The 7,737-nt window shown below is 42.4% G+C and overlaps 1 pseudogene; it reads left to right on the forward strand.

Moving 5' to 3' along the window:
* The first annotated feature begins 1,600 nt into the window (after positions 1–1,600).
* LOC135538011 (dnaJ homolog subfamily B member 1-like) lies at positions 1,601–6,472 on the forward strand (annotated as a pseudogene).
* The last annotated feature ends 1,265 nt before the right edge of the window (positions 6,473–7,737 follow it).

The raw sequence follows: 7,737 nt of genomic DNA on the forward strand, positions 1-7,737 counted from the left end.
CACAATTGGCCCAGCGTCGTCCGGGTTAGAGTTTGGCCAGGGTAGGCTGTCATTGTAAATAAGAATTTGTTTTTACATGACTTGCTTAGTTTAAAAAAAAAGGTTAAATAAAAAATATAAAAAAATCTGCTGTAATGTAAACAAGGATTTGTACAAAGGGGGCTGCTGATTTTGTTGATTATGTGCAGAAAATCAGTCTCTGTGTTGGAGTGGACTGGAGTTGGAAAACCAGGACAGGAGTTAGAAAACCTGGACAGGAGCTGGAAAAGCTGTCCTATCATGTTGCAGCCAGCAAATTCAATTGATTTAAACAAATGGTTCTCTCATAATCTCAATTTAACATCATGTTCAAGTTTGTTTTTTGGACGTTGTGATATGCAACAGATGTTATAGTACGGTGGGCTCGTATTATTAGCCTGGAATCCAAACTGATACTGGAGCATATCAGGTTATCACGCTATGGGGCTCTCCAGTGAAGCGTGAGAATAATGTTACAGTTTCCGTGATTTAAGAAGCTGCAATGCTGCCCCTCTGTGGTAGTCAGCGTTATTATCACTTCACTTTGCAAGTTATCTCTTCTTTATTTTCCAGAAGCCCTGACATGGAGTCATTTTAAAGCCAATATCTTTCCATATCATGAAAGATATGTAGGACATCTAAGATATATAATTAGGCATTGCAAGAGGAACACTATTATATTATTCTACCGTGTGGTATTTGATATGCAACATATCAATAGTCTTGTCACAATATGCATTCATATTATTTTAGCTAATGAAATCATTTATAAAGCTTTGCCACAGATACCCACAATGTGAAGAAATTATTATCTACATCAGTGATGGGCAACTTTTAATTGGGGTGGGGGCCACAAAAAAAATATTACCTCATGTGGGTCTGCAGTGGCTCGCGGGTCTGTGTACCTACATCGTAACCCGCACATGCAGTCAGAGTCGGCCCTCCCCTTTTACACGATACAATTGCAATCAGTAGGTCAGGCGGCGCCCTACTGTTCGATTCATATCGCTTGATTTCTGATGATTCTCGATTACATCGACTGATTGTTTTTTTTTAACCTTTATTTAACTAGGCAAGTCAGTTAAGAACAATTTCTTATTTTCAGCCTAGGAACAGTGGGTTAACTGCCTGTTCAGGGGCAGAACGATAGATTTGTACCTTGTGAGCTCGGGGGTTTGAACTTGCAACTTTCCGGTTACTAGTCCAACGCTCTAACCACTAGGATACCCTGCCGCCCCTGGTTCTGTATGGGGTGACCCTTTTGGGGCCACTAAGCAAAATTTTGTTGGGCCGCCATTTGTCCATCCCTGAACATGCAGTTTATCCCTTCTTATATGTGTAAGCAACTGCTGCCAGGGGGTGGTGGGGCGAAAATCGTAGTTCTTGATTTTGACAAGGTTAGTGATATTCGGATTCCTTGGGACGTCCTTACCCTAACCCAAGCATAACCCGTTGTCACGCCTGGTTCTCGACGAGGCTACCCTAACCCGAACTTTAACCATTCATACAGTTCAACTTCAATGGGGTAGGGACGTCCCAGAGATCTTGAAAGCACAGACCATTTTGAAAGCATGACGTGGAAAGGGGCGGAGATGTCAGTCAATGTGGAAATGCGATAGTCACAGCAGTATCAGCACCAGTACTTCTGGAAGTTTCTTACATGGTGGCTAGCTAGCGACATGGTGAAAAGCGTATTTTGAGTAGCCACGATATCTCAGCTCATAAATTGATTTATTCAGCAGAGAGCGGGATATATTTATGTAACTCCATAGTTTAATGGGTCAAAAAAATCGTGGCGGGTCGGATTTGTAGCTAGCTTGCAGCTGTCAACTGGTTAAGTAGCTAGCCAGCTGCAAACACTACATTTCATTGTGGTTGGTTGACGGCCTTTGATATAAGATTAACTGGTGCATTGACTATGTTTTTTGAATATCAAGCGTTACTTGACAGATACTTGTAATGGGTAAAGACTATTATAAAGTGTTGGGTATACAGAAAGGCGCCTCTGAGGACGAGATAAAGAAGGCGTATCGAAAGCAGGCCCTGCGATATCACCCTGATAAAAACAAGTCCACTGGAGCTGAGGATAAATTCAAAGAAATCGCCGAGGCCTATGATGTCCTCAGCGACGCAAGAAAAAGGATATGACCGATATGGAGAAGAAGGTAACGCATCAACTTTTGGTTCCACACAGTGTGCTGCACCATTGTAACCTAAACTGTCTTGCGCAATCGACGTTGTCAGGTTTGCCAACTATGTAACGTTGGTAGCTGTATCAGCCGTGGTCGTTGTTTTTGACAGCTTCTAGCTAACCTTATTATTTAAATGTTGCTGTTTGTGTTTTTCTTTAAGTGTAGCCCTAGAAACTGTTGTAGTTATTATATTGGAAGCAACTGAGCACCGGAAACAGTCAGAGGCACTACAATTATCTCCGAGAACTTGCTGGAACTTTCCTGTTTATTCTGCGTTCAAACTGGTGGGGCTAGTTTGTTCACATCACAACGTTAATTCCTTCGTTCTGTCACGTCCGCTCATGGTTTGTGACACATCGCAGAACACTTTTCAGAAACACTGCTCTGTCAGTGACCCTGAAGACACAGGTGGAAATGTAACATGCTTTAGCATTATTTATTTAGAGAGATGGTATGTCTGGAAGTGTTGAAAGTGTGTTATGGATAAGTGATTCAAATGGATTTAAAATAAACATTTTGATGTTTGTTCTTGTGTTCTAAAATAGCAATTTTGATGTTGTGTTCACTCTTACAGGCCTGAAGGGGCACACAGCCGGCGGGGTGGTGGTCCCAATGGCCCCAACAACTACAACTACACCTTCCATGGAGATCCTCACGCCATGTTTACAGAGTTTTTTGGTGGCCGCAGCCCATTCGACCAGTTCTTCGCACGCAACGGGGACGATGACATGGACACTGATGACCCCTTTGCTGCATTTGGTATGGGGGGTATGCCGGGTGGAATGGGAGGGTTCCACCAACACCAGAGGTCCTTCAAATCCCGACCAGGGGTCCCCATGGGGGCCGTGAGAAGAAGAAGATTCTCCGGTGGTACACGAGCTGAAGGTGAGCCTGGAGGAGGTGTTCTCCGGCTGCACCAAGAAGATGAAGATCTCCAGGAAGCGGCTGAACCGGACGGCTGCAGCATGCGCAGCGAAGGACAAGATCCTGACAGTGGACATCAAGCGAGGCTGGAAGGAAGGGACCAAGATCACCTTCCCCAGGAGGGAGATGACACACCCACAACATTCCTGCTGACGTGGTGTTTGTGGTCAAAGACAAAACCCCATCCTGTGTTCCGCCGGGATGGCTCCGATATCATCTACCCTGCTAGAGTGTCCCTCAGAGATGTGAGTGCTTGGTCTTTGTGATTTCTTAAACATTGTGTCAGTCATAGACGTAACCCACTAAACTCTTTCACTTGTTTTCTCTGTAATGATATTTCTCTGCTGCTCTCAGGCAGGGTTGGGCGAAAGGACCTAAAAATCATATGTCGATTTGTTTTGTAACTTATGGGCGATTCACAATGTATATTAAAAATATATATATTTTTCTCTAAGCTTTGTTGCACCATTTAAAGGTCAGTACACTGCATTTCAAACATTTTAAACAGTCAGGAATAATCTAATGAATTCATGGCTTGTAAAATTATACCTAGGCTAAATGTAAGCCTTATACAACCCACTAATAATTATATTATAGCAGTTTAACTTGCTTTTTTTGCAATAATCACTGATCTGGCTTTTAAGTCTGTCTGTATGAAAATGCCCTTTTTGTACAAAATGTAACCAGAACCATGCATATCCACTAATAATGAGTAGTTAGCTAATCTTTATATTTAAAGTCTAGCCATCTTGGATCTATTTACTTGCTAACAAGTTCGAACAGTTGAGCTGTTATGAACACACCCTCCTGTCAGTCGCCTACTGTTTGAACAAAATGCTAGCCTGTCCATTTTGTGGCCTATCTACATGGATAAGAAGATGCTTATTTCTCAGAATGAGAACAAGTTGCCAGTACGGTATGAAAGTACTAGTATTTACTACCTCCTGTTGCAAGTCCCGTACTGTGTTTTTGAATGGGCTTCAAGCTTATATAATCACATTTATGAAAACAAGGGTGTGTGTGTGTGTGTGTGTGTGTGTGAGAGAGAGAGAGAGAGAGAGAGAGAAAACAGACCATCTCTGACTCTCCACAGTCCTATTAGGGTGATTTCTCCCCTTCTCAGCTGTCTGTCACAGTCTCTTGGTTTACACCAATTAGAGTGCCCGAATGCACATTTGTACTCTGACCCAACCCACTCCAGGTCAGAGTGGCTATCGTTGTCGGCAGATGAAGACGCAAGTTTGGCTGCCGACCAAGTTATGTGTGTTTATTTTAGTAAAATTGTGGGCACAATGCATCCAAGAAAACCACAAGTCCATCCTCTGTAAACTGGAGATTTCTGTGTGTGAATACTATACTGTGTGGTGGTGAAGAGAAAAGTCCTAGACTAAGAAGTATTCGTACTGTTCTTGCAGAACAGCCTGTAGCTTAGTCAGAACCAATTATCAGCATTACGTACTAGCGGGTAAGGGCGTTCATAGCCGACCACTCAGACGGCTCCAGCTAGTTGTTTTTACAATGTACACTACCGTTCAAAAGTTTGGGGTCACTTAGAAATGTCTTTGTTTTTGCAAGACAAGCAAACAATTTGGTCCATTAAAATAACATCAAATTGATGAGAAATATAGTGTTGACATTGAGCTACAATAGTAATTTACAACATTAACAATGTCCAGAAACTTTCTTCTGAAACTCTTTAGTTTATTCTTGTTCTAAGAAATGAAGGCTATTCCATGAGAGAAATTGCCAAGAAATTGAAGATCTTGTACAATACTGAGTGTACTACTCCCTTCACAGAACAACGCAAACGGGCTCTAACCAGAATAGGAGTGGGAGGCCCCGGTGCACTACTGAGCCAGAGGACAAGTAAATTAGTGTCTAGTTTGAGAAACAGACGCCTCACAAGTCCTCAACTGGCAGCTTCATTAAATAGTACCCACAAAACACCAATCTCAACGTCAACAGTGAAGAGGCGACTCTGGGATGCTGGCCTTCAAGGCAGAGTTGCACAGAAAAGGCCATTCTCAGACTGGCCATTAAAAATAAAATATTAAGATGGTCAAAAGAACACACACTGACAGAGAAACTCTGCCTAGAAGGCCAGCATCCCGGAGTCGCCTTCACTGTGACGCTGAGACTGGTGTTTTGTGGGTACTATTTAATGAAGCTGCCAGTTGAGGATTTGTGAGGCGTACACACAGCAAAATGATTTTCTAATGATAAATTAGCCTTTTAAAATTATGAACTTGGATTAGCTACCATAACGTGCCATTGAACACAGGAGTGGCTGATATTGGGCCTCTGTACGCCTACGGAGATATTCCATAAATCAGCCGTTTCCAGCTACAATAGTCATTTACAACATAAACAATGTCTACACTATTTCTGATCAATTAGATTTTATTTTAATGGACAAAAAATTTGCTTTTCTTTCAAAAACAAGGACATTTCTAAGTGACCTCAAACTTTTGAACAGTTTTAGAAGGTCTGCTCTGCCCTAAATTTTGGTTGAGACATAAAAGGTATCGTTAGAAAGGTTAAGTTCTCTTACAAAAAAATGTCCCAATGTGTTTCAGGGTCCATCTCACCCATTCTGTTGGACCAAACCTCAAATGCAAATATCGTTGAAACCGCTTGTTGTCAGAGGATGAAGTGATCTTTCGTCTTTGTTGTTAAATATAAATAAATAAATATATCCCATTTAGCAGACGCTTTTGTCCAAAGCGACTTACAAGTCGGCTGGGGCCACTACTGCATATGGGTGGCCCCAGTGGGGAAGGCTTGTTGTTGCAAGCGCCATGCTCTACACTGGCCACACAGGAGTGAGGGGTGTGTGTGTGTTTGTGAGAGAGAGCGAGAGGGGTAGGTGCACACAGCACAGAAGGTGCGAAGGAGACGAGATCGAAAGACAAAGTCATGAGAACAAGCGGACATAGACGCTCATAAAAACAAATCTTACGATACAGGCATTTGGAACATCGCACTACAACACAATTTCTTAATAATTTCTTAATATTAATTCAATATATCTTCAGGCTTTGTCCTCCTTTTTAACTAAAAATATAACACACCTAATTGTGACAATCTGTATTTCTCTCCCCATCAGGCACTGTGTGGATGCACGGTCAGCGCTCCCACTCTGGACGGCAGGACTGTGACTGTGACCTCTAGAGACGTGGTCAAACCTGGGATGAAGAAGCGTATCGTGGGAGAGGGACTACCCTGTCCAAGTGCCCAGAGAAGAGGGGGACATGGTGCTTGAGTTTGTAGTGAAATTCCCTGAGAATTTGGGGCAGAGTGTCCGCGATGCACTGACTCAGATTCTTCTCCTTGAATGACTAAAGTAGCTTTGAAGACGCCTAACAAACACGAAGACAGACAGTCGTCTTTCTCCATTACAGTTGTCCTTACCCTAGGCCAAAGAACATAATAGTTGATTGGGAATTATACCTGTTTATTTTGATTCAACCAAATTATAATTCATTATATATTTAACCACCATGAGATATTGACTAACATGTTGGTCTCTGTTCTGATGTTAGCTGTTCTGTTTGGTTCCAATTTTTCCTGTTTATTATTAAAACATTTAGATTTTATTACCAACATGTCCTATTGACAGTATTCCATTTCCCATTGGAAGGGAAAATAAAGACATTTCTGGGGTGACCCAGTGCTAGACATTGGATAATAATGTTTGCGCATAGGGCAGGGGTTGGTCTGGCCCTGTAGAGATGACTGGTGCTGGTTGTTATAAGGTCTGAGGGATACGTAGAGTTGAAGATGCCTGTGGCAAACAGAGCACTGATATGGAATTTGTGTGGTATCCAGTTGTTTTGATAGTGCTTCCAGAATATTTGTTGCAGGCAACTTATCAACTATATCTCTCAGGAGCAGTGACACACACCTGAATGTAGATATATACTTATGCATACAGTGCCATCAGAAAATATTCAGACCTCTTGACTTTTTCCCACATTTTTTACGTTACAGCGTAATTCTAAAATGATTAAAGTTGGGGGTTTTCTTATCAATCGACACACAATAAACCATAATGACAAAAGCAAAAACAGTTTATTTTTTTTAGAAATGTCTTAGAATATTAAAAAAAACATCACATTTACATAAGTGTTGTGACCCTTTACTCAGTACTTTGTTGAAGCACATTTGGCAGTGACTACAGCCTCAAGTCTTGGGTATGATGCTACAAGCTTGGCACACCTGTATTTGGGCAGTTTCTCCCATTCTTCTCTGCAGATCCTCTCAGGCTCTATCAGGTTGGAAGGGGGCGTTGCTGCGCAGCTATTTTCAGGTCTCTCCAGAGATGTTTAATCGGGTTCAAATCCCTGAGCTCTGCTTGGGCCACTCAAGGACATTAAGAGACTTGTCCCGAAGCCACCCCTACGCTGTCTTGGCTTTGTGCTTAGGGTCGTTGTCCTGTTGGAAGGACAACAACCCCTTCGCCCAGTCTGAGGTCCTGGAGCGCTCTGGAGCAGGTTTTCATCAAGGATCTCTCTGTACTTTGCTCTGTTCATCTGTGCCTCGATCCTGACAAGTCTCCCAGTCCCTGCTGCTGAAAAACATCCCCAGAGCATAATGATGCTGT

The sequence above is a fragment of the Oncorhynchus masou genome, unplaced genomic scaffold (assembly GCF_036934945.1).
Source record: "Oncorhynchus masou masou isolate Uvic2021 unplaced genomic scaffold, UVic_Omas_1.1 unplaced_scaffold_8879, whole genome shotgun sequence".
Classification (NCBI taxonomy): domain Eukaryota; kingdom Metazoa; phylum Chordata; class Actinopteri; order Salmoniformes; family Salmonidae; genus Oncorhynchus; species Oncorhynchus masou.